The sequence below is a fragment of the Equus przewalskii genome, chromosome 7, assembly GCF_037783145.1.
Source record: "Equus przewalskii isolate Varuska chromosome 7, EquPr2, whole genome shotgun sequence".
In the NCBI taxonomy this organism is placed as follows: domain Eukaryota; kingdom Metazoa; phylum Chordata; class Mammalia; order Perissodactyla; family Equidae; genus Equus; species Equus przewalskii.
Window position 1 is genome coordinate 18718147 of NC_091837.1, and position 20765 is coordinate 18738911.

Here is a 20765-nt window from a genome sequence, read left to right on the forward strand (position 1 = left end):
CTTCCTCAACATCTGCCCCTTGCCTCTTCTCTTCCTGGTGAAATCCAGAAATTTCTGTGATGTCCTAGTGTAATAATGCAGGACACATCTATCGGTACCGTGACTCTTCTAGAAATAAAAGGTGAGCAGAACATTCCGGAAATTTCTACGGCTATGAGAATAGTATGCTTAAAGTGCTTACTATCACCTAAAATTGCCACTTCTTAGGGTTCTGATCTTTTTCCTATTCTAACCATCCTAAAAAAGAAATGGAATTTCATTTTGGGGGCCCTCTGGGAATCTGACAATCTCTCCTTCCTTTTATTCAGTTAAAGGCTGAAAATATCAGCTGGCTCTTATCTGACTCCCTGTCTATTAACATTATGTTCTGAGGAAAGCCCCCTCCAGCTCTGTAATTTTTTTTTTTTACTTTTTTTGGTGATGGGGAGGTCATGGTAGACAAATAAAAATAATTCCGAGGTTATCTGAGAGCTGACATTCCACACAATAGCAATAAGAATGTTTTCCAAATTTAAAACTCTGATGGAGGAAGTGGGTTACAATAGGAGCAACCTTTGACCCTGATCAGTCATAATGGTTTCCTGGATTCAGGGATATTATGGGCTGGAGCCAAAGGTTTCAGCAGAGAAGGCACAAGATGTGTTAAACTTAGAACACAATGTGCGAGTTCCGGCTGGGGACATTGGAGGGACATCTTTCTTTCTTTCCGGTGAAAACGATTCCTTTCCAAACAAGGACCTGGATCTTTCTCACTGGCTGGCGAGTACCCATGTGTTGGCTCTGCTGCTGATCAGAAGAGGAATTTTGCATCCCTTGAGATGTGGGTGAATCTGAAAATCTTTACTGTAGGGATCCTTTCTAGGAATTATTCACCCCCAAAATCTTTATGGAGTGACTGCTGTGTGCCAGACACTGTTCTAGGTGTCAGGAGATAGCAAAAAAAAAAAAAAAAAAAATCAGCCCCAAAGCCCTATGTTTGTGAATCTTCATTCAACAGCACAGTTCTTCAACCTCAGTGCTGCTGACATTTGGGGCTGGAGAACTCATCGTGGTGGGTGCCGTCCTGTGCCCTGTAGGATGTTTAGCAGCATCCTTGACCTCAACCCACTAGAAGCCAGTAGCACCCCTCCCCAATTGTGATAATCAAAAATATCACCAGACGATGCTAAATGTCTGGGGTCGGGGGGGCAAAAATCACTCTTAGTTGAGAATCGCTGTTCTTTGGGGAGGAGGAGGCAGACCATAAACTGAGCACTAATAAATAGGCAAATAGGCAAATTATACAGTCTGTTGGAGGTCAACAAAGATATGCTATAGGCTAAGGAGGGTTGAGTCTCGGCAGTGGGGTGGGGACGCAAGATTGCTGTAATTTAAATGATGTAGTAAGGAAGAAGTCCTTATTGAGAAGGTAGCATTTGACAGAGACTTGAAGGAAGTAAAGAAGTGAGCCATAGGGGAGGAAGAACATTCCAGAAGGAGGGAACAGACGGTGCAAATGCCCTGAGCCTGCACGGTGGTCTCAGAATCGCCCAGGGGAGCAATGTGGCTGGACTGGAGGGAGCTAGGGGATGGGGAGAGTGCTCACAGAGGAGACAGGATGAAGGGGGAATGCTCGGACTTTGCAGCATGGGGCTTTGTGGCCACTGTCCGATTCCGAACAGTGGGGCGATAGGATGTGTCTTCTTTTCAACAGGACCATTCCAGCTGCTGCTGGGCTGAGAACAGAGTGTAGGGGAGCAGGAAGGAAGTAGGGCCATACCAAGTCAAACTTGGACTGCAGGCAACTTAAAGGGGACGGTCTCAGGTTGGGTCTGGCCAGACATCTACAAGCTTCTGCAGACATCATCTTCCCCTTCCATTCAAGACGCACACGCAGTGGTCGGTTGTAGCTGCCCGACATGGTAGACCATTGAGGGAACTTGAAGCTTGAATTTGTCTTATTTTCCCTGCCACCTTTTTTTGTTAGGCTCTGCTCCAGATAATGCCCTGATTTTCATTTTGGAAACATCATGTTCTAGGTGGGAGACCAGAGCCCAGGTAGTTATAACAGTTAATAATGTATGATAGAAATAGTAAGCTAGCAGTTCTTGGGCTCGTATTTGCCAGATGCTGTGGTATACTCCAACTATACACATCTCACTGAATTCTAGGCAGACCTATGAGGCAGGTACTCATCTCATTGCTTCTCCGATGGGGCAGATGAGGAAACTGAGGCTCAGAGTGTTTAAGTGACTTCTCCAAAGTTGCAGAGCTTCAAACCTCATTGACAGGTGGGCGACAGGGATGCTGCTGGTTGATGTGGAACGGTGAAGCTTCGCGACTGCCAGGGATCCCAGCTCTGTGTTCCAAACCACCCCCTCCCTGTCCTGGGATGTATAACAGAGATGTTAGAGAGGGACGACACAGGAGAATGTGAAAACCCCTCTCCCCAGACTCTAAGCCCCATCACCCAGACCAGCCACAGCGAGCTGTGAGTGGAAGGCAGCTTAGAGCTATCGCCCCCTCACCTTCTCAGTTAGTGGATGGGGCTAGGGGGCATTGGCGTTAATAGCTCAGCCTCTGGCATCTACAGACCCAGGTTCAAATCAACCTCCACCACTTTGGAGCTCTGTGATCCAGGTCAGTTCCTCCACCTCTCTGAGCTTCAATTTCCTCATCTCTAAGATTGGAATAATAAGAGCATCACAAATGCTCTTGGTGCCCCACCCATATATCCTTGCCCCACCCCCACCCCCCAAGTCACCTACAGTTTATGTGGTCAATTCCCAACATGCTGATGTTCAGTCCCTCTGCCCAAGGGTTTTCCTGGATGGCAGGTGTGTGCTCAGCCCAAGATAGAGTAGATCAGAAGTACCAGGGGCTTGATACCCTCAGGGGTAACCTCACCCAAAGAGGCATGAGATGTGATGGATACAGATCCCACTCCTAGCCTGGGACAAGGTGCCATGTGCTCTCACAGCCCGTCAGGCTGGTCCACAGCTGGATCCTCGCCAGTTCCCCTCAGCATTAACTGCTCATTAACGCATCCTCTATTTCTGCTTTCTCCCCTGTCTCTCCCTCCCTCCTCATGCTTCCCGGAATCACTTCTTAAATAATGGTTTGCACCTAAATCCTCTTCTCAAGATCTATTTTGGGGAGAAAAACCAGGCCTCCTTAATACCTTTGTGAGGGATATGAGAAGCGAATGTAAAGAACTTAGCATATTGTCAGTTATATATGAACACTGAAAAAAATGCCAGCTATGATGATGATGATGGCAATGAAGATGATGAGGAGGAGGAGGGCGATGAAGATCATAATGAGGAGGAGAAGGAAGAAGAAATGAAGAAGGCGATGGTGAAAGCGATGAAGAAGAAGAAGATGATGATGACGATGACCACGATGAGACTAAGGCCCAGAAGGAAGAGATAACTGGTGAATTATGGAAGGACAGATGAACGTGTCACGGAGAGCCAGAGCAGCTGCTCAGTCAGATCTGAGTTCGTGGAGATTCCTCCTCGTGGTCAATGTTCTCTGCGAGATGGCCTGACCCCTGCTCCCCCAGAGCAGTTCACAGCCAATGAGTCCACGAGTTCTTGCCAAGCGCCACTTCTGTATAAGACGTGATGGGAGAGACCAGAATTATAAAATATGGTCCTTGTCTAAGCTCCTCCTCCGTAAGGAAAAGCCAAATTTCCTTCTATTCTCGATGGTTCTTGCGATTTCATTTTGGATTTCACCTCAGATCCTGCCACTGGACAAATGGACACACAGCCTTGGGGCCAGTGTGAGTGTATTGTCTTGAGACCGTTATTCAGCTTCCTGTGTGGGGGGGTTATTTCCTGTCTTGATCATTTACTTCAGGACTCTCTGTTCTTAGATCGAAGGCTGTGGAAGTTTCCCGGTCAACAAACGCCATTGTGCATTTCAACTGCAGAAAATTTGCTGAATTTGACTCTAATCCTCCCCTGGCCACTGGTGAAGGGATTGAAGTTAATTCTTCAGAAGGATAATGGAGAAATGTTAGCATTTGCCTGATGAGCTCTAGAAGGTCAGAACCGGACGGCATCTTAGCAGTCATCTCTTCCAACCCTCCCTCATTTTATAGTAGGAGAATCAAGGCACAGAGAGGTTACTTTACCAGAAGATGCCACACAGCTAGAGGATAACATACCCCAGAATAAAACTCACTTCTCTGGACTCTCACTCCATTGTTTTTCTTCCTCTATTGTTACCCACCTCGTGTAAATCAAACTGTCAGAAATGCTCCAGGAGCATCTTTTGGTCAAGGACAAACCTTTTTGTGAAGTGAACAGTTGCTTTCTAATTCCGCTCTTTCATAAGTCTTGGTTTTCATTTATCAAGTTAAAAAAAAAATCAGAACAACTCTATGCTTTACAATAATGAAACTGTAAAGAATTTCTATTTAACCTCAATGTCACGAAAGCATGAAAAACTACCTGTTGAAATGAATGGTAGATTTTCCATTCTAAATAAAAAGTAATTCACCTAATTGATTCGATTGAATCTGTGCATTCTAAAACTTTATTTTTTCTAAGTACAATGGCCAACCTGCTGGGCTATGCCAGGAGGAACGAGAGCCAAAGAAAAGAGAGAAACTATAAGGAAAGAGAGAGAAAAACAGATCAGAGCATAAATATATCAAAACTCCCCTCTTTAAGACACTAGATAGAGCTCACAGAGAATTCAAAAAACCCACATTTTTGTCACCCATCTGAACCTCAAAATTGTTCATTTAGGTTTCTTCATTTATAGCTTGCTTTATTCCTCCAGAAATGAGTTGAAGAAATAATGCCCTTCAGATAAGATTATGAATACACAGCACTTATTGATCATTTATCATGTGCCAAGAACTGAGTGTACATTATCCCATTCAATTTGTTTGTCACAGTCATTCTAGGAGGCAACTGTCCTCATCCGAATTTGTAGTGGGTTGAAATGGTGGCCCCCAAAGATGTGTCCACCTGGAATCTGTGAATGTCAGCTTATTCGGAAAAGGAATCTTTGTGGATGCAATACGTTAGGGATCTTGAGAAGAGATCCTCTTGGATTACCTGGGCGGGCCCTCAATCTAATGACAAGTGCCTTTGATAAGAAGAGAGGACGCAGACGGGGAGGTGAAGGCCATGAGAAGATGGAGGCAGAGGGTGGAGCGATGTGATTATAAGCCAAGGCTCGCCAGCGGCCACCGGAAGCTGGGAGAGAGGCAGTGAACGAGGTTTCCCTGGGAACCTCCAGAAGGAAGAGCCCTCCTAACACCTTGCCTTGGGGGTCTGTCCTCCATAACTGAGAGACAATAGGTTTCTGCTGTTTGGAGCCCCCAGTTTGTGGAAGCTTGTTGCGGCAGCCCTCGGGAATGAATACACCATTTCACAGCTTGATGTCCCAGGACCCAGAGAGATCTGATCGCTTTTCCAGCCTAACCACCCAACGTTCTGTAGCTGAGAATATACCTCACAAATTCATAGCTGATCCCAACACTAGGCTGGATTTTTAAAAAAAGCATAAAACGCATAAAGAGATGCATGAAAAGGCACTCCCCGAATATGAATGGGAGCTCCCTGAGGATGCTGGAGCTCCAGGTGACTTCTCCTTTCTTCGTTATTCTTTTCTCTATTGTTCAGATTCTCTACAGCGAACAGTATTGACTATATAATTCAGAGACAAAAATTAAAGGAATTTTTCTTGGAAACGATGCACAACAGAGAGTGTTAACTGTAAAAAGTGGCACACAAATTTGGTAAATCATTACTACAAGTGTGTGTATCAGTCCTTCCTGCAACCTCATGAGGTGGCTCCCGTCGCATCCCCATTTTACAGATGGGAGCCGGAGTCTCAGAGTCAGGAAGGACTGGAGCCGTCGCTTTTAAGCTTCCATTAAAGAGTATTTCCTTGTCCTCACCACCGGTTTCGAGCTTCCTTGGGTCTAAACTATAAGCCCCACGAGAAGCACACGTTTTTGCCCTCTCTCAGACTAATCAATGTTCAGGTCACCAAAGTGTTCCCAAGTTAGGGAGAGGAACAGAGCAAGGGGGTTTTCTGTTTTCTTTATTTTCCAACCCATTCACCCTTTTTGAGTAGAAAACCTGAAAGTCCCCTAGAGCTAAAGACTCTAGTCTGGGGGTGAAGAGAGAAGACGAGACCCGAGATCCAGTTTCCACTGTGGGAGAGAACCGTGAGGAAGCCTCGTTCTCAGAGGCTCACGAAGGAACGTGGGATTTTTTTTCCCTGGCAAGTTGAAACCTATAGTCTGGATCTTAGTAGCTTGGGACTGGCTTCTCCACAGCCACATTTTAGCCAAGAATATAGACAGTTGAATCTCTCATTTTTTTTTTTTCGATTCGAGGTGTCTCGGCTCAGTCACATTGGGAACTCTGAAGGTTCCAGAAGACCACCTGCAGAAAAGTGGACTCAGAGAACACCTTAGCCATAACCGCCACTCTCTGAAGTCTACTGCGCTGGCCGTTTGGCCACACACTCTGCCTGCGCCATCTCATGGAGGTCCTCAAGCAAAACCAAGAGATAAGCACCGTCATCTCCAATTTGCAGACAAGAGAACCGAATCTTAGTAGATCAAGGAGCTTGGAGATGGTGGAACCTGGGACTGAGCCAGAAATATCTGTTCTCAGGCTCCTGGCACCTCTGTTGAGCTGCCGCTTCCCCCCTGCACATTCAGAGCCACGTGAGGGTGAACTAGAATTCCACAGACTACGTGTTCCTCTGAAACATCCAGACGTGTGGATCCCGAATCTCCATCACGCCCAGAGGCAGTGGCAATGCTGTGAGAAACATCGTTCAACAAACAGTAACAAAGGATAATGGTGTTTCTCATCCACTGCAAGACCGGGTGCTCTGTGGACCCCCAGGCTGCTCCTCACAAGGGTATGACCCCGAAAAAGTAGTTTCCCCTCCCTGGGTCTCAGTTTCCCCATTGACACATGAGAGGATTGTTCTAGACTCACCTGGAGAATCTTTTGACAAAATAGAAGTTCCAAGATTTATCTTTGACGTCTAAGTCCAGATCTCTTGGGAGAACCTCACTCATTAATTACTTAACTGATTTAGCGGATGTTTAATGATATTCACTGGACGCTTAGCTGCTGGTGATGGAACGGCGTGTTCGTCAGGGTTCCATCAGGACACAGAGTAGCGCACTCTGCTTAGGGTAATTTGAGGAGCTTCATAAAGGGGCGAAGACAAGGATGTGGGTGGGATATAGGGGTGGCACAAAGGACAGTGCAGCACCCGAGAGCTGGCAGCATTGGGACTTTCACGACCTCTAGACCCGAAGGAAGAGGGGAGACCTCCCCTAATCTGGAGAGAGAGATGGAGAGAAGGTCTCCTTGGAAGAGCTGTGACCTTCATCTAGAATAGGGCTCCTCAACCTTGACACGTTGGCATTTGGGGCTGGATAGTTCTTTGCTGCACGGGGCACTTACGCACTGCAGGACGCGGAGCGGCATCCCTGGCCTCCACCCACAGGATGCCAGCAGCATCCTCCAGACATTGCCAAGTGTCCCCTTGGGGGTGAGATTGCCCCCAGGGGAGAACCACTGATCTAGGGTGCAGCCAGCATGTAGTGACTCCACGGAGTAGAGACGGCTCCCTCATCTCCCACTCCCCTTTCCTTTCCATCTCCCCCTAGGGTTTCCCATTGGCCAAAACTCAGGCAGAAACCAGAAGGCCAGAAAGTGCACTGATGCTCCAACAAGGCAGCTCTGAGGCCAAGAGCAGGACGTAGACTTCTGGACAGGGGGTGGGAGGGACAAACAGACACAGTACAAGAGTAAATCTGATGGATAAGATCCGTCTCCTTTAGGAGTTGACAGTCTAGTGGGGATGGGGCTGCAGAAAGAGGCCGAGAACAAACAGATACAGATACAGGTAATTTCTGAGCACGATTAGGAGTATGAAGACAGACAAAAAAGCAGCGATGCAACAGTGAATGGCTGGGCTCTCTGAAGCAGTGACGATGAAGCTAAGATCTGAATGATCTCATGGGGCCAGCCTCGAAAACAGTGTGGAAGAGGGAGACTCCAGGCCAGGGGAACAGCATGTGCAAAGGCCCTCAAATCTGCATTTACTCATTTATTGGTTTGTTTCTGCAGGACTTTATTGGGATGTAATTTTTCCACAGTAAAATGTGCAACTATTAAGCGGACCAGTTGATGAACTTTTGCAACCATATTTGCTCCTGTTACCATCATCCAGATTAAGATATAGACCATTTCCACCTCCCCAAAAGGTCCCCTTACGCTCCAAATTGTGTCCCCCGTCCCATCCTGCTACTGTCTGACTTTCGTTGCCGTGGATCAGTGCTGCCTGTCTTTGAACTTCATAGAAATGGAATCCCACAGCAGGTGCTTTCCTGGGCATGGCTTCTTCACAACACATGAGGTCTGCGCGATTCATTCGTGTCATTGGACATACCAGGAGTTTGCTTCTTTTCATTGCTGTATAGTATTCCACTGTATGGATGTACCACAGTGTGGTTATCTGTTCTCCTGTGGAAGGATGCGTAGGTTTGTTCTAGTTTGGAGCCATCACGAATAAAGCTGCTGTGGACATTTGCTTGCAAACCTTTTTGTGGACGTATGCCTTCGTTTCTCTTGGATGTAGGTTTTGAGTCCTGGGTTGGATGTGTCTTTATTAGCAACTACCGAACAGTTTTCCGTTGGATTCTGAGGTGACACCAGGCTGGGAAACCACAGGACTAAAGGCTTCCCAAAGCCCCTTCCAACTTGGAAACCCTAACATTGCATAGCCATTTCCCTTTGTCGCTCCCAGTCTCCCCAAGCACCTGGTCTGTCTCCTGGTCAGTCACAGGGTCATCCCTCACCCTTAGACCCCAGGCGTCATGCACCCCCCCAAGCTCTACTTGTGCTGGGTACCCGGGCAACCTTGCCTTGCGTGGCCCAGCCTCCCGCCTCCTCCCGGGGTGTGTGCGTATTAAATCTTGGCGCAGCGGCTAATTCTTTGCAGCTTGTAGGTTGCTGCCTCCATCTGAGCAGACAGGAGGGCGCCCTGACACAGTTAAGATCACAAGCTTTGATAACCTGGCTTTCTGATTTATGATGCTCCACGGCTCCCCGTTCCCCTAATGAGGGGAACTCGGAGTGTCAACCTGTTTGTTAAATGCTCAGAACCATGTGTGAGCGGGGCCGAGGTAGGAAGTCAATCATATTTTCATTTATTCTGCGTGTCCGCCTCCTGTTTGTTCCGTCCTGTCTCCCGGAGACTGTCAGCCTGCCAAGCTCTTTCTTTTCATCTCCGAGGGGAGGACCTTTGCACAGATCATTTGCGGAGACGGTCGGGGTCTGCAGTGTTTGTACTTTCCTACTGATTTCATAGGTGTTTGGAAGTTAATGATACTTAACACCTCATGATTCTTTCCTATCTGTCAAACAAAGGCATGAAAGGGAAAGTGGCCAGAGGCGAGAGGCAGGGGCACAGGGCGAGGAGACAGAAACGTATCAATCGCTTTCTCTCTCCATCACCCCGACCCTGGAGAGATGGGTGAGTCCTAATGCAAATGGAAGACGGATTAATATTCCTGAAGTTGTGATGGGGCTCATGAGGTCTTAATTCATCTCCTTTAATTCCCTTTGAAATAAAGAAAAGCACCAATCAAAATAACGGATGGTCCGGCTGCCCCGGTCTCCACTTCTTCTCGCCCATTCCCCTTCGCAGCTCGGTCACTGTCATTTTCTTAGTCTTGGGAGATTCCACCCCTATTCTTTTCAAGTGGCATCAGCTCTGCCTCCTAGGTTTGGTCTTCTAGATGTGGCATAAATATTTCTGCCTATTTGAGGCCTCTGGCTGGATTCTGCCCCTGGACATGTCTGGGGGAGGGGGCCACTCTGAAGATCTCTGGACCGCCCAGCCTGGAGACCCCGGACCAGTTGGAACCTCACGTTTGACTGGGGAAGCTGGTGCCTTGAGCGACTTTTAGTGGAGACCCTGGTTTATGCTGTTATTCTGTCCACACTATCTTGTGATAAATGGCCTCATTCTTTAAATGACCCCCTTGTTTCATTTTAAATAACCTTAAGAGTAAGCTCAGAAACAGTTTGATCTTTCTCCCCATTCTTATTCACTTCTTACATCTATCTTGCCCAGTGCCTGGTTTTGGAAAGAGGCTACGTCAATGTTTGTTGACTGAATGAGCAAGTGGATGGATGAATAAACAAAATGACCCAGTTGCGCACTGCACAATCTTTAACTTAAGTTTGCTCTTGATCTGGTTTTATATAAAGCACATAAATATAGTCCGGCCGGTGGCAACGTGGAATAATTGAAAACCTGTGGCAGAGATTTGTGGCCACGTTGACATGTCTATTTTCTCTTTCTTTTTTAGTAATAGAACCTCCGTGTTTAGCTGGGCACTGGATGCATGAAATAGAGACTCCATTTCCCAGCCTCCTTTGCAGCAAAGTGTGGTCATGTAGGTTCTGGCCATTGAGATTTGAGTGGCAATGTTGTGTGATTAATGTCTTTTAAAAACAGCTGGAACAAGCCTTTTGCCTCTTCTTCTTTTCCTCCTTCTGTATGGCTGGAATGCAGAGATGAGGGATGGAGCTCCAGCAGCCATTTTGGACTGTGAGGCAGGAAACTAACAATAAGACAAAAGCAACTTGGGTCCCTATTGATTATAAAACTGCCATATCAACCTGAACTGCTTGCCTCTGGACTAAATTAAATGTCAGAGAAGCAAATTTCTGCTTTGCTTAAGCCAACATTTTGGGCTTTTCATCACATGCAACAAAACCTAATTCTGCAGGATTCAGCATGGTTTTGAGGATCTGGAACCTCACTCATTGCTAATGTCAGCTACTACAGGTTGCAATAGCTAAAGACAAGACACTCAGAACATAGTGGTCACAGGAAAAATGGCCCTCAGTCTGCTGATTGAGAAACAAAAATTGTGATCAATTAAAAAGAAATTGGTTTGAACCTTCAATGGAACAGAAAAGGTTGACACTATTTTCTGAAAAATATATCAAAGAACAACAGGATAGAGATTCTTCCAAGATGGCGCCGTGAGTAGTCCTCTTTGTCTCTCGCCCTTCGAGTCTACAATTATTTGGACACTTATCGCTTGACAAAGGATATCCAGACAGCATCTCAGGACGTCTGAGACACCCACGCGACTATACATCGGAAGGCGGACGGACTTTCCTCCGGGAGGATGTGGAAATAGGTGAAAACTCTCCGACCCCGACGGGCAGCCTAGTACCCGCAAGCGGCTTTCTTCCAACGGACGCCCCCAGAGGATCCACACACATCTAGGGCAGGAGCGAGAACACAACAGAGGAGCGACGGTGGAAACAGGTGACCAGAACCCTACTTAAACCCCCCGCAATTACTCCTAAACGCAGAGGGAAACTTTGGAGTTGCACACCTGAGCCCGCGGGGAGAGTCTCTCCCCGCCATTGGCGGGGAGACCCGGCCTGGTGCTCGGGGCGCCCGGAGGGTCCCAGAGAGAGACACGGTGGGCACGGAGGTCTCCCAGCTGCCGTTGCCTGCCCCGTGGGACTAGGGATTGCCGGAGATCTCGGAGAGGACCGGGGCGGGGGATCTCTCAAAGGCGGGTCCGGCGACCCGGTGGGGAAGCGCCGGAGCTCCGCCAGGCAGCAGACAAAACTCTCTGTCTGCCGGTAGCAGAGGGGCCACGCTGAGCATTCAGAGCTCCCGGCAGAGGCCCGGACAGAAGCCCAGAGGGCGGGGCGACCCCCAGCTGCCGTTGCCCGCCCCGTGGGACTAGGGATTGCCGGAGATCTCGGAGAGGACCGGGGCGGGGGAATTTTCAAAGGCCGGATCGGCGACCCGGAGGGGAAGTGCCGGAGCTCCCCCAGGCAGCAGACAAAACTCTCTGTCTGCCGGTAGCAGAGGGGCCACGCTGAGCACTCAGGGCTCCCGGCAGAAGCCCGGACAGAAGCCCAGAGGGCGGGGCGACCCCCAGCTGCCGTTGCCCGCCCCGTGGGACTAGGGATTGCCGGAGATCTCGGAGAGGACCGGGGCGGGGGAACTTTCAAAGGCGGGTCCGGCGATCCGGTGGAGAAGCGCCGGAGCTCCGCCCGGGCAGCAGACAAAACTCTCTGTCTGCCGGTAGCAGAGGGGCCACGCTGAGCATTCAGAGCTCCCGGCAGAGGCCCGGAGAGAAGCCCAGAGGGCGGGGCGACCCCCAGCTGCCGTTGCCCGCCCCGTGGGACCAGGGATTGCCGGAGATCTCGGAGAGGACCGGGGCGGGGGAACTTTCAAAGGCGGGTCCGGCGATCCGGTGGAGAAGCGCCGGAGCTCCGCCCGGGCAGCAGACAAAACTCTCTGTCTGCCGGTAGCAGAGGGGCCACGCTGAGCATTCAGAGCTCCCGGCAGAGGCCCGGAGAGAAGCCCAGAGGGCGGGGCGACCCCCAGCTGCCGTTGCCCGCCCCGTGGGACTAGGGATTGCCGGAGATCTCGGAGAGGACCGGGGCGGGGGAACTTTCAAAGGCGGGTCCGGCGATCCGGTGGAGAAGCGCCGGAGCTCCGCCCGGGCAGCAGACAAAACTCTCTGTCTGCCGGTAGCAGAGGGGCCACGCTGAGCATTCAGAGCTCCCGGCAGAGGCCCGGAGAGAAGCCCAGAGGGCGGGGCGACCCCCAGCTGCCGTTGCCCACCAGGTGAGGCTAGGGATTGCCGGAGATCTCGGAGAGGACTGGGGCTGGAGAGAGTTCCAGAGACCCAGCTTAGTAGCCTAGGGGGAAACCCTACAGGCTCACAGAAGCCTTAGGGAAAGCCTCTGCACAGCACCAGTAGAAGGCACCCAGCCGCCAGCCACAAGGCTGGAAGACCCCAGGGCAAAAGCAGCATAGCTAGGTGTACTAACCACAGACTGTAGAAGATGCCAATAGCTCTCCTGCGACCCATAGAGGACAAGTGAGATTTGGTGGGTGCCGACAGCAACCGAGCGACAAATAAAAGTGATCCCACCCCTGGCCGCTGGAAAAGCCCATAACACCGTTGCAGACCCCAAGGAGAGAGCGCATCTAGGTGGGCAACAACAGTAGGCACCTGCAGTCTGAAGCCCCCCGTGACGGCCCCCACGGCAGAGGAGGGAATCCAAAGGGCCACTGTGGCTACGAAGAGGGGCCCAGGCCCAGTTAGCAACTACGGACAGGGTTCCTGGTTGGTGAAGTATAAACAGCTGCTCCCCCCACCGCAGCAGCTGAAACAAGTGAAAGGAGCAACTAAACTCTATCTCCATGCGGAGGCACAAATCAACATCATCAAGCAATATGAAAAAATACATCAAATCTCCAGAACAGAAAGAAAGTAACAAATACACAGAAAACAATCCCAAAGAAAATGAGATATATAACCTAAATGATGATGACTTCAAAACAGCCATCATTAAAATACTCACTGAGTTAAGAGAGAATTCTGACCGACAACTCAACGAGTTCAGGAGCTATGTCACAAAAGAGTTTGATACGATAAAGAAGAACCAAACAGAAATACTGGAAATGAAGAACACAATAGAGGAGATTAAGAAAAATCTAGATGCTCTGAACAGTAGGGCCGATAATATGGAGGAAAGAATTAGCAATTTGGAAGATGGCAATATAGAATTGTTGCAGGCAGAGGAGGAGAGAGAAGCAAGACTTAAAAGAAATGAAGAAACTCTCCGAGAATTATCAGACACAATTAGGAGATGCAACGTAAGGATTATAGGTATACCAGAGGGAGAAGAGAAGGAGAAAGGGGCAGAAAACCTATTCAAAGAAATAATGGCTGAGAACTTCCCAAATCTGGTGAGGGAGATGGATCTTCAGGTGACAGAAGCCAATAGATCTCCAAACTTTATCAATGCAAGAAGACCAACTCCACGGCATATAGTAGTGAAGCTAGCAAAAGTCAACGACAAGGAGAAAATATTAAGGACAGCCAGGCAAAAGAAACTAACCTACAAAGGAACCCCCATCAGGCTATCAGCAGATTTCTCAGCAGAAACTTTACAGGCTAGAAGAGAGTGGAATGATATATTCAAAAATCTGAAGGACAAAAACCTACAGCCGAGAATTCTCTACCCAGCGAAAATATCCTTCAAATACGATGGAGAAATAAAAACTTTCCCAGATAAACAAAAATTAAGGGAGTTCATTGCCACAAAACCTCCTCTTCAGGAAATCCTCAGGAAAACCCTCATTCCTGAAAAATCCAAAAAAGGAAAGGGACTACAAAACCAAGAGCAGAGGAGATAAGTAGAAGGACAACAACAGAGAGTAGCAGCTCTACATCAGAACAGATTAAACCATGGGACGAGAAACAAAGGAAACTGAAGAAAACCGGAAAACAAGACACAAAATGGTAGTGGTAGGCCCCCACGTCTCAATAATCACTCTAAATGTAAACGGATTGAACTCCCCAATCAAAAGACACAGAGTGGCAGGATGGATCAAAGAACAAGATCCAACAATATGCTGCCTCCAGGAAACACACCTCAGCCCCAAAGACAAACACAGACTCAGAGTGAAGGGATGGAGAACAATACTCCAAGCTAATAATGAACAAAAGAAAGCAGGTGTCGCTATACTAATATCAGACAAGGTAGATTTCAAAGCAAAACAGATAAAGAAAGACAAAGAGGGACAGTATATAATGATAAAAGGGACTCTCCACCAAGAAGACATAACACTTATAAATATATACGCACCCAACACAGGAGCACCAAAATTTGTAAAGCAACTCTTAATAGAACTAAAAGAAGACATCAACAACAATACAATAATAGTAGGGGACCTCAACACACCATTAACACCAATGGACAGAACATCCAGACAGAAAATCAACAAGGAAATAATAGAATTAAATGAAAAATTAGACCAGATGGACTTAATAGATATATATAGAACACTTCATCCAAAAACAGCAGGTTACACATTCTTCTCAAGTGCACATGGAACATTCTCAAGGATTGACCATATTTTGGGAACCAAAGCAAACATCAATAAATACAAGAGAGTTGAAATAATATCAAGCATCTTTTCTGATCATAACGCTATTAAACTAGAAATCAACTACAAGAAAAAAGCAGAGAAAGGTGCAAAAATGTGGAGACTAAACAACACGCTTCTCAACAAACAATGGATCATTGAAGAAATTAAAGAAGAAATCAAATATTATCTGGAGACAAATGAAAATGAGAACACGACATACCAAATCATTTGGGATGCAGCAAAAGCAGTCCTAAGAGGGAAATTCATCGCAATACAGGCTCACCTCACTAAACAAGAAAAAGCTCACGTAAGCAACCTCAAACGACACCTAACAGAACTAGAAAAAGAAGAACAAACAAGGCCCAGAGTCAGTAGAAGGAGGGAAATAATAAAAATAAGAGCAGAAATAAACGATATTGAAACAAAAAAGACAATAGAAAGGATCAATGAAACAAAGAGTTGGTTCTTCGAAAGAATTAACAAAATTGACAAACCCCTAGCCAGACTCACCAAGAAAAGAAGAGAGAAATCGCAAATTAATAAAATCAGGAATGACAGAGGAGAAATCACAACAGATACCAATGAAATACAAGAGATCATAAGAGAATACTATGAAAAACTATATGCCAACAAATTGAACAACCTGGAAGAAATGGACAAATTCCTAGACTCCTACAATCTCCCCAAACTGAATCAGGAAGAAATGGAGAATCTGAATAGACCAATCACAAGTAAGGAAATAGAAACGGTAATCAAAAACCTCCCCAAAAACAAGAGTCCAGGACCAGACGGCTTCTCTGGAGAATTCTACCAAACATTCAAAGAAGACTTAATACCTATTCTCCTCAAACTGTTCCAGAAAATTGAGAAAGATGGAGAACTCCCTAACACATTCTATGAAGCCAACATCACTCTGATCCCCAAACCTGACAAGGACAACACAAAGAAGGAGAACTACAGGCCGATATCACTGATGAACATAGATGCAAAAATCCTCAACAAAATTTTGGCAAACCGATTACAGCAATACATCAAAAAGATTATACACCATGATCAAGTGGGATTTATACCAGGGACACAGGGATGGTTCAACATCCGCAAGTCAATCAACGTGATACACTACATTAACAAAATGAAAACCAAAAACCACATGATCATCTCAATAGATGCAGAGAAAGCATTCGACAAGATCCAACACCCATTTTTGATAAAAACCCTCAGTAAAATGGGTATAGAAGGAAAGTACCTCAACATAATAAAGGCCATATATGATAGACCCACAGCCAACATCATACTCAATGGACAAAAGCTGAAAGCCATCCCTCTGAGGACAGGAACAAGACAAGGGTGCCCACTTTCACCACTCCTATTCAACATAGTTCTGGAGGTGCTGGCCAGAGCAATTCGGCAGGAAAAAGAAATAAAAGGAATCCAAATAGGTAACGAAGAAGTAAAACTCTCGTTGTTTGCAGACGACATGATCTTATACATAGAAAACCCCAAAGAATCCACAGAAAAACTATTAAAAATAATCAACAACTACAGCAAAGTAGCAGGGTATAAAATTAACGTGCATAAATCAGTAGCATTTCTATACACTAACAATAAACTAACAGAAAAAGAACTCAAGAACTCTATCCCATTCACAATAGCAACGAAAAGAATAAAATACCTTGGGATAAACTTAACCAAGGAAGTGAAGGATCTATACAATGAAAACTACAAGACTCTCTTGAAAGAAATAGGCGATGACATAAAGAGATGGAAAGACATCCCTTGCACATGGATCGGAAGAATAAACATAGTTAAAATGTCCATACTACCTAAAGCAACATACAGATTCAATGCTATCCCAATCAGAATCCCAAGAACATTCTTCACAGAAATTGAACAAACAATCCTAAAATTCATATGGGGCAACAAAAGACCGCGAATTGCTAAAGCAATCCTGAGCAAGAAAAACAAAGCCGGCGGAATCACAATCCCCGATTTCAAAACATACTACAAAGCTACAGTGATCAAAACAGCATGGTACTGGTACAAAAACAGGTCCACAGATCAATGGAACAGAATTGAAAGCCCAGAGATAAAACCACACATCTATGGACAGCTAATCTTCGACAAAGGAGCAGAGGGCCTACAATGGAGAAAAGAAAGTCTCTTCAACAAATGGTGCTGGGAAAACTGGACAGCCACATGCAAAAGATTGAAAATTGACCATTCTTTTTCTCCACACACCAAAATAAACTCAAAATGGATCAAAGACCTAAAGATTAGGCCTGGGACAATAAGTCTTTTGGAAGAGAATATAGGCAGTACACTCTTTGACATCAGTTTCAAAAGAATCTTTTCGGACACTGTAACTCCTCAGTTGAGGGAAACAATAGAAAGAATAAACAAATGGGACTTCATCAGACTAAAGAGCTTCTTCAAGGCAAGGGAAAACAGGATTGAAACAAAAAAACAGCTCACTAATTGGGAAAAAATATTTACAAGCCACTTATCCGACAAAGGGTTAATCTCCATAATATACAAAGAACTCACACTGCTTAACAACAAAAAAACAAACAACCCGATCAAAAAATGGGCAGAGGACATGAACAGACATTTCTCAAAAGAAGATATGAATATGGCCAATAGACACATGAAAAGATGTTCATCATCGCTAATCATCAGGGAAATGCAAATCAAAACTACACTAAGATATCACCTTACCCCCGTTAGATTGGCAAAAACATCCAAAACCAAGAACGACAAATGTTGGAGGGGTTGTGGAGAAAGAGGAACCCTCATACACTGTTGGTGGGAATGCAAACTGGTACAGCCACTATGGAAAACAGTATGGAGATTTCTCAAAAAGTTAAAAATAGAAATACCCTATGACCCAGCCATCCCATTACTGGGTATCTATCCTAAGAACCTGATATCAGATATCTCAAGAGTCCGTTGCACCCCTATGTTCATTGCAGCATTATTTACAATAGCCAAGACGTGGAACCAGCCTACATGCCCAGAAACTAATGATTGGATAAAGAAGATGTGGTATATATACACAATGGAATACTACTCAGCCATAAAAAAAGACGAAATTGGCCCATTCACAACAATGTGGATGGACCTCGAGGGTATTATGTTAAGCGAAATAAGTCAGTCAGAGAAAGACGAACTCTATATGACTCCACTCATAGGTGGAAATTAGTATATTGAGAAGGAGATCTGATTGGTGGTTACCAGGGAAAAGGGGGGGTGGGGGGAGGCTACGGAGGGGGAAGTGGTGTACCCACAACATGACTAACAAAAATGTACAACTGAAATCTCACAAGGTTGTAATCTATCATAACATTAATAAAAAAAAAAAAAAAAAAAAAAAAAAAGAACAACAGGATATTTCCACTCTTTTCTCTGCTTATGGGGCATGTCCTGCAGCTGCTGTCTCTTCTCCCTGACTCCACAGAGCCCCTTCCTCTATCATCTCAGCTCCATGTGCAGATCATACTAGGATCTAGCATCTTCTAGATGCCCCAGCTTCTGACTCTGGAAAAATTAGCTTCTCTTGTCGGCCCTCCAGCCCAAGGGGAGTGGCCACTCCTTGCTCTTGCCAGACTCTGAGTTGCTTCACCATTTCCCATTGGCTTCACAGCCCTTGTATCATCCAGGTAGTCAATCCCCTCTATTAAACTCCCTCTGTTTGAAAGAGCTTTCGTGGTCTCTGTTTTCTTATTGGACCCTGACAAATACATAAAGCATCTCACCATTAAAAGGAGCTCTCTGTTCCATGATACTTCGATTTTTATGGGCACAACTCAGGGAACACTTCAAAGCACGTCGTAGTCCAGCATTACGCAAGTTGTAAAAAAGATACAGGGTAAAGTGTATCGCCCAAAGTCCTGGATGAAGGCAGCATGACTCAGTGGAGCCAGGTGCACCATCATTTGAGCCCCAGCTTCACTGACTATCTTAAGGAAGGCTTCTGGTAACTCATTTCAATTCTCTGAGCCTCAGTTTCTTCATCTCTAAATCGACAATAATAATTAGGCTGTTGCAAAGATTTAAAAAGATGTTAGATAAAGCACTTAGCACCGTCTGATATGTGGTAGAAGCTCAAAAACGTCAGCACTTACAGTAGAAACTCCCTACCGTCCTCTGGTTAATGGATTCAACAAGCAGCTGGCCTTCTCCACGCCCTCTGCAAACGTACTAACTGTTACGCCGGGCTCGTTGTGATCTCACGGGTCTGAGATGCTGTGCATTCTGCCTTCATCACTCGAGGCACATATGGACTAGGCATCAGTCATGCTGGACCCCAGACCTGTCTGACTCCGTTATACTTGCTCTCCAAAGAAGCAGCTCATGATGCTTAAGCTTTAGGGTCCCTCACCCGCACAAGCTCATTCCAAGGACCTGGGAGAGGCTCAGCAAAGTGTTCCCAAGGTCATGATTTTTTTTAAAAAAATTTAAATTAAGAAACTATATTTTTTAGAACAGTTTTAAGTTTACTGCAAAATTGACCAGAAAGGGCAGCGAGTTCCCGAATGCCCCCTGCCTCCACACATGCAGCCTCTCCCACCATCAACATCCCTCACCAGAGTGGGACTCTTGTTACCATCGATGACCTACACTGACACGTCACGATCACCCGAAGCCCCTAGTCTACATTTGCGTTCACTCTTGGCGTCGTACATTCTATGGGTTTGGACAAATGTATGATGACACACAGCCACCCCTGCAGTGTCACGCAGAATGGTTTCTGTGCCCTAAAAATCCTCAGTCCTCCACCTGTTCATCCCTCCCTTCCCCATAACCCTTGGCAGCCACTGATCTTTTTCCTGTTTCCATAGTTTTGCCTTTTCCAGAAGGTCATGTTGTTGGAATCACACAGTATGTAGCCTTTCTCGGTTTCTTTCAGTTAGTCATAAGCATTTTAGGTTCCTCCATGTCTTTTCGTGGTTTGATCGCTCATTTCCTTTGAGCACTGGATAATAGCCCATTGTCTGGATGTCCACAGTTTATTTATCCATTCTCCTACTGAAGGACATCTTGCTTGCTTCCAAGTTCTGGCAATCATGAGTAGAGCTGCTATAAACATCCGTGTGCAGCTTTTTGTGTAGACATAAGTGCTCAGTTCGTTTGGGTAAACACCAAGGAGTATAATTGCTGGGCTGTATGATAAGAGCGTGCTGAGTTTTGTAAGAAACCTCTGAACCATCTCCCAGAGTGGCTGTACCATTTTGCATTCCCACCAGCAGTGAAGGAAAACTCCTGTTGCTCCACATCCTCCCCAGCATTTAGTGTTGTCAGTGTTTTGGATTTTAGCCGTTCTAATAGATGTGTGGTGGTATCTCATTGTTGCTTTACTTTGCAATTCTCTAATGACATACGACGCTGACCATCTTTTCTTATGCTTATTTGCCATCTGTACATCTTTGATGAGGCATCTTTTTAGTTCTTTTGCCAGTTTTTCAGTTGGATTGTTCATTGTCTTATTGTTGAGTTTTAAGCGCTCTTTGTATATTTTGGATGACAGTCTTTTGTTGGATGTATCTCATGATTTTTTTTTTCTTGAGGAAGATTAGCCCTCAGCTAACATCTGCTGCCAATCGTCCTCTTTTTGCTGAGGAAGACTGGCCCTGAGCTAACATCCGTGCCTGGTAGCAGAGGCATGTGGGTCGTGGAGGAGAAAGAAGGTTTGAAACGTACAGAGCCAGGAGTTAGTCTCTGGAAAATTCTCTCAATCATCAGATGAGTAAAACTGTGAACAGAGGATTCAGTTAGAGCAACAACTGGTCGAAACA

The 20765-nt window shown here is 46.1% G+C and overlaps 1 long non-coding RNA gene across 1 annotated transcript; it reads left to right on the forward strand.

Moving 5' to 3' along the window:
- The first annotated feature begins 650 nt into the window (after positions 1-650).
- LOC139084902 (uncharacterized) lies at positions 651-4185 on the forward strand. Its single transcript, XR_011542839.1, has 3 exons — positions 651-820; positions 3124-3766; positions 3860-4185. It is a non-coding gene; the product is annotated as an uncharacterized lncRNA (long non-coding RNA).
- The last annotated feature ends 16580 nt before the right edge of the window (positions 4186-20765 follow it).